The sequence below is a fragment of the Petaurus breviceps genome, unplaced genomic scaffold (assembly GCF_028583685.1).
Source record: "Petaurus breviceps papuanus isolate PSGF00001 unplaced genomic scaffold, PetGlider_PUasm1.0 126, whole genome shotgun sequence".
NCBI lineage: Eukaryota > Metazoa > Chordata > Mammalia > Diprotodontia > Petauridae > Petaurus > Petaurus breviceps.
In genome coordinates, this window is record NW_027185655.1 from 53,923,617 (window position 1) to 53,929,616 (window position 6,000).

Here is a 6,000-nt window from a genome sequence, read left to right on the forward strand (position 1 = left end):
ACTGGGGCACCGAGAGCTCCGCCGCCGGCGCGTCGCGCCGTGCGCGCTCCACCCGGATCTCCTTTCTACCCCCTCCTGGCTCGAGCTCCACTTCCTCCTCCCGCCCCAGCGGCCGGAAACTGGATCGCGCCGGAGCCGTCGGCTTAGCTCCCTCTCTCCGCCCCCTCCGTTCTCCTCGCCGGGCCCGGCCCCGCCTCCCGGGGATGAGCAGCTTCTGCATGAGCGCATGCGCCCGGGCGCGAGGCGCGCGAAGCTGGGGAGGTGTAAGGAGCCGAGGGGGCGGGGCGGAGGGCGGCTGCGCGCGAGATCGGAGACGCCTCTGATAAGGCGCGAGCGGGCGGTGGTGGCGGCGGCGGCTCCGGCCTCTTCCGCGGCGGCTCCTCCGTGAGTACCCTCCTCACTGGGCGCTCCTGCCGGCCTCGCTCAACCATCCCTCGGGCTTTGGCGGTGGGTACCGGGCCCCTCGGTCTGAGGGAGGGGGGCCGTGGGTGCGGGCCTGGGCGGTGGGTGAAAGGCCGAAGGAGGGAGGAAGAGTTTGGGGCTGGGAGATGCTGCTGCCTGTAGCCGGGGTTGGGGAATGAAGGACCCGAGAGGAAGCCACCACCTGTCCCCGGGGAGAGGGGCTCTCCCTCCCCCATTCGTCCTTCCCCTTGTCTGCCAGCTCCCAGCACCCCCCGCCCTTCCCCCCTCAGTGAGGGGAGCTTGCTGGGCTTCGAAATTTGGGGAAGACATTCAGAATTAAGCCAGCGGGTTTTAGAGAGGTAATGAGGTTCTTGCTTGGGGACCCCCCTCCCCATTACATCTTTTGAGACCTCTTAAAAATGGTAATTGACTTAAGGTGGCCTAGCTGGAACACGCTGTACGAAACATCCTCCCCCTCCCCCACCCAGTACTAGATGCAGAAAGAGGCTTCATTCTCTCGGGGGCGGGGGGAGAAGACTTGGCATTAGAAGGAGAAAGGGAGGGAGGAAACATTTATTTAATAGGCACCATCTGTATGCCAAGCGCGGGGGCTAAGGACTTTACAGATAGATCCCACACAGCACCCTGTGGAGTAGCTGGTATTCTTATCTTTCATTTTACAGGCAGAGTGACTTGTGGACAGAGGCCTCCCAGATACTGAAGTGTCTGAGGCCAGATTCTTACTCGGGTCTTCTTGATTCCATGTTTAGAGCTCTTCACCTAGTTGTGCCCCCCCCCCAAAAAAAAAAAAAAAAAAACCAAACAATGACAGACCGTTTAATTTGTATGGCTTTCTGTTGCTTGGTGATGTAAAGGCTTTTTTTTTTTTCTTTTTATAATACACAGGTGGGCATTCGGGTGGAACAAAGGCAGCTTGGTCTGTATTTGGGAGGCATCCACTTTCACCTTTTTACTGTATGCCAGATACCCAGCACTTTTGAAGAAGTAATCCTATTATGATATATGAGCTAAATCATTCTCTTTTTTGGTCCTCCATGTCTAATATAAATACTAAATTGAATTATTACCTTTTTCTTAGTAAATTCTCTCAAAATATCAGTCTGTGGATTGACTCATATGGTGGCAAATCATAAAAGTTGTTTCTGCAGCTATGAACATATACATATTTAGAATTAGGGAAAATGGGAGTTTTAGGGAAATGGGACTAAATAAAAGTCAGGTCCTAGTTCCAGCTCATAAAATCTTAGTGTTGGAAGGAATTTTAAAGGTCATCTTAGTCCATCACCCATTTCAGGAATCCCTTTCTGTACCATATTTGACAATCACCACCTCACCCATTCTTAGCAACATATGTGGTGAAAATAACATTGGACTTAAAGTCAGAGAACCTGTGTTCAGATGCCCATCTATGTACTTTATGGCACTTGGCAAGTTATATAGCAGTTTTGGGTCTTAACATTCCTCATTTATAAAATGAGGAATGTGGATTAAATATCTCTGGACTTGAGTTAGCTCTAAATACTGTGGCATTATCAGATGATCCGTTCTAAATTTTAAATGATTGCTGTTCCTTATATTGAACTGAAATCTTTTATCTCTGTAACTTCTCTATAATCCATAGGTTATAGCTATACCTTGCCGGGACAACACAAATCTTTTCCTTTTGTATGTCTGCCCTTCAGATATTTGAAGCCATGTTCCACCCTGAACTTCTTTTCATTGGGCTATATGCCTAGTTTCATTCCGTTTTCAGTTTGTCCTTAAAACAGTACTTGAAACTGTAATGTTTCATCTGTATGTGTTGGAACTTCTCTGTATGTGTTGGAACTGTTACCTTCCCTTGTATAGTATAACAATAACATGACATAAGGTTTTACCCCCATTAAATTATTTGATCCTCTTACCAATGTTGTCAAGTTGGTAGTGTAAATATTATCTCCATTTTGTATTCCTTTTTGAATACAATATGGAGGTAGGATTGGGTTTTTTTGGAGTAGTGAAGGTTGGCAAGATCTCTTTTTTCATGTTAAGCTTGTTTTACATGAACTGTTGTTGTTGAGCCACGTTTACTCCCCAGCCAGAATGAGTGAAATTAAAAGTTTAACCTAAGTAAAATAGCTGAATCCATTATTTCATCTTTTATTCAGTTAGTTTCACTGGAGACAGGGGCTGCCTTTTTTTCATCTTTGTATCTAATAACTTGCAAGTCTTTTACACAGAGTACATGCTTAATAGATGTTGAATTTTAAAATAACACTGCTGGCCCCAGTTGATAAATGGCCAAAGGATATGAACAGGCAGTTTTCAGATGAGGAAATTAAAGCTCTGGTCATGGAAAAAAAATGCTCTAAATCACTATTGATTAGAGACATGTAGATCTAAACAACTCTGAGGTACCACATCACACATGTCAGATTGGCTAACATGACAAAACAGGAAAATGATAAATGTTAGAGAAGATGTTGGAAAATTGGAACACTGATGCATTGTTGGAGTTGTGAACCAACCCAACCATTCTGGAGAGTAATTTGGAACTATGCACAAAGGGCTATAAAACTGTTCATACCTTTTAATCCAGAAATATACCTTCTAGATCTATATCCAAAAGAGATTGTAAAAAAGAGAAAGAGGACATACATGTGCAAAAATATTTATAGCAGTTCTTTTTGTGATGGCCAAGAATTGGAATTTGAAGGGATGCCCATCATTTGGAGAATGGCAAATAAGTTGTGGTAATATGAATGTAATGGAATGCTATTGTTCCATAAGAAATGAGGAGCAGGAGGACTTAAGAACAACCTGGAAAGTCTAACATGAACTAATGATGAGTGAAATGAGCAGAACCAGGAGAACGTTGTACACGGTAACAACAATATTGTGCAATGATTCCAATTTTGATAGACTTGGCTCTTCTCAGCAATGCAGTTATTTAACACAATTCCAAAAGACTCATGATGGAAGAGGTTATCCTCGTCCAGAGAAAGAACTGTGGAATCTAAATGCAGATCAAAGCATACTATTTCCTTTTTTTCTTGTGGTTTTCCCCTTTTGTTCTTTCTTTCACAACATGACTAAGGTGAAAATATGTTTAATATGATTAGTCATGTATGGCCTATATCAGATTGCATGCCATCTTGGGGAGTGGGGAGGAGAGAAAGGAGGGAAACTCGGAATCTTATAAAAGTGAAGGTTTAAAACAAAAAAAATAATTAAAAAATTAGAAATACCAATGGTTGCCACCAGAGAAAATATGAGAAAATGAAATTTACGCATTTTACAAAAGTGGGGGACTATGGGCATGGAGCCCATATACTGTCAGACTCCTGATTTGTATATTGGTTAGTTTTGTTTAACTGATTTTTCCCCCTTTTTTATGTTACATGAAGTAGTTTGTTGAATGGGAGAAGGCTATATTTATAAATGAAGGTGATATCAAAATGAAATCTTATTTTTTAAGATACTGATATTTTCATACAACTTAAATACCTTTCCCGGCTTTGTGTCATCTACAGATTTGCTTTTGAGGTCTGTCACTAGACTCACCCAAGGTTGCATAACACTCAAGATCTAAGATGGAGTTGGCTAAGATAATCTCTAAGGCCCCTTCCAACTCTTAAAATTCTAATTGTATCAAGTATTACTATTTTAAAAATATTGTTCCTATACAATAATTAACAGGATTGCCTACAGCATTAAAGTTAAACATGTTGTCATGGTATTCACTGTATTCCAACAGCATTCCTTTTCAGAATTTAATTTTGAAATTGAAAGAAAACCTTATTTTTTTTTTTAAACACTAAGTTCTTTTTATCCTTTTCAACCACAAAAAAAAAAAGTAGTGCCTCTCCATGTTTCCTATGAAGCTGACAACTGGTTGATTTAATACAAAACCATAAGATCCTCTGCTAATTCAGAATTTGGAGAAGGAAGCATGGTTTAGTAGAAAGAGCACTGGTTTTGAAGTTATAGGACCTGGGTTTAAATCATAGCCCTCCTATTTCTTTCTTTTTTTTTTTTCTTAATTGAGTTATCTAACTTCTTTTAGCTTAAGTTCCTTTATCTTTAAAATGGGGCAGTTATTTGGGCTAAATCAAAGGTTCTTTAACTTTTTGTGCCGTGGACTGACCCCTTTGGCAGTCTGGTGAAGCCTGTGGAGCCCTTCTCAGAATAATGTTTTTAAGTACATAAAATGCATAGGATTACACAAGAATAGAGTTATATTGAAAAAAGTTATAAAAATATATATTTTTAAAAACAAATTCATGGATTCCAAGTTAAACCTTCCCTCCCATATAAACTCTGAAGTCCCACTCTAAACTATGTATTAGTTGCTCTGTGTAGTGACTACTCTGGATTTAAGTTTTTGAAGTATGAAACCTGCATCACATTAGAGAAATTAAGTTATTTTATAACCAAACAGGGAATAGCTCTCTTTTCTGATACAGCCAATATGAGGACATTCTGATGTCATGAGATTCTTTTTTTAAAAACCTATTTTAATTAACTTTTAAAATATGAGTATGTTAGTCATTTCTAGGAAGATTTGGGGAAGGTAGAAGGGGGGATATCATGAAACCAAATAATTTCCAGATGCTTTGAAATCATAGTCTAAATTGGAGTCTCCAACTTTTTGTAGGGAGAAAGCTATTCAGTGACTTGAAAGATGGTACTGGGAGGACGAGGGGTAGATACTTCATTAAATAAGTTAAATAAGCCACAGAAAATCAGTTAAACCAAGCCCCCATTAATGAGCCTCTCTAAACTTTGATAAACTAGGCCTCTGGAGTCAGACAAGCATTCTGCGGGTAATGAGATGAGTACAATTCTTTGTCTTGGTGTTGGTCCATTTTATCACTTTCTATAGGATATGCCAAAGCTTGTACTTTGCCATTATAGTCTTAAAGAACTTTGTTGAGTCATGGGAGTAGGACTTCAGTGTAAGAAGTATAGTTAAAATTTTTTCTTATTTTGCTTGCTGCCTAAAATTTTAGAAAAACTTTAGAGTTGTGAATGACTCAGGTTTCTTTATAAAGCTATCCAGAGAAATTTGATCTGGTGTCCTTTTTCTTCAGAAATTTCCCAGTGGCAAATAAAGGCCTTCTAAATTATTTCATTAGTTCATTCATTATCATTGAAAAAAAAAGAAAAGCCATTGCATCATCCAAATTAATTTGAGAGAATGACCACTATTAAGAAAATTTTGTGCAGTTTTTAACAATATACATTTTTCACTAGTGGTTTGCCTTCTGAAATTAGTCTATTTTCTCTTCCTGTTGCTTTATTTTATTATTTTAACTTCATTCCTCTTTATAATTTCATTACTGTTATTCTCATCTTCCTTATTCTCTTTATTCTGTTTTATTGTCTTTAATATTCACAAAATATTTTACTTATTTTTAATTTAAAAAAAAATTGAATCTGTAAAGGGAACTTCTTCCAGTGCAGATTGATACCTGCTCTTCGGTTGTCTGCAGCTCTGAGAGGTTAGAGGTTAGAGATTAAAGGTTAGACTTGACCCAGAGTCACATGGGTGTGTGTGTGTGTGTGTGTGTGTGTGTGTGTGTGTGTGTGTGTGTG

At 39.9% G+C, this 6,000-nt stretch overlaps 1 protein-coding gene across 3 annotated transcripts in view; it reads left to right on the top strand.

Annotated features, from left to right (window-relative positions):
• Nucleotides 1-267: 267 nt before the first annotated feature.
• The window catches only part of CFAP97 (cilia and flagella associated protein 97), a 36,062-nt gene continuing 30,329 nt past the window's right edge, over nt 268-6,000 (top strand). The window contains exon 1 of one of the 3 annotated variants that reach the window (XM_069095993.1): nt 268-447. The gene's annotated coding sequence lies outside the window, so the exon portion shown is untranslated. The remainder of the gene's footprint in view (nt 448-6,000) is intronic. The other 2 variants (XM_069095990.1, XM_069095995.1) reach the window with 2 other exon arrangements.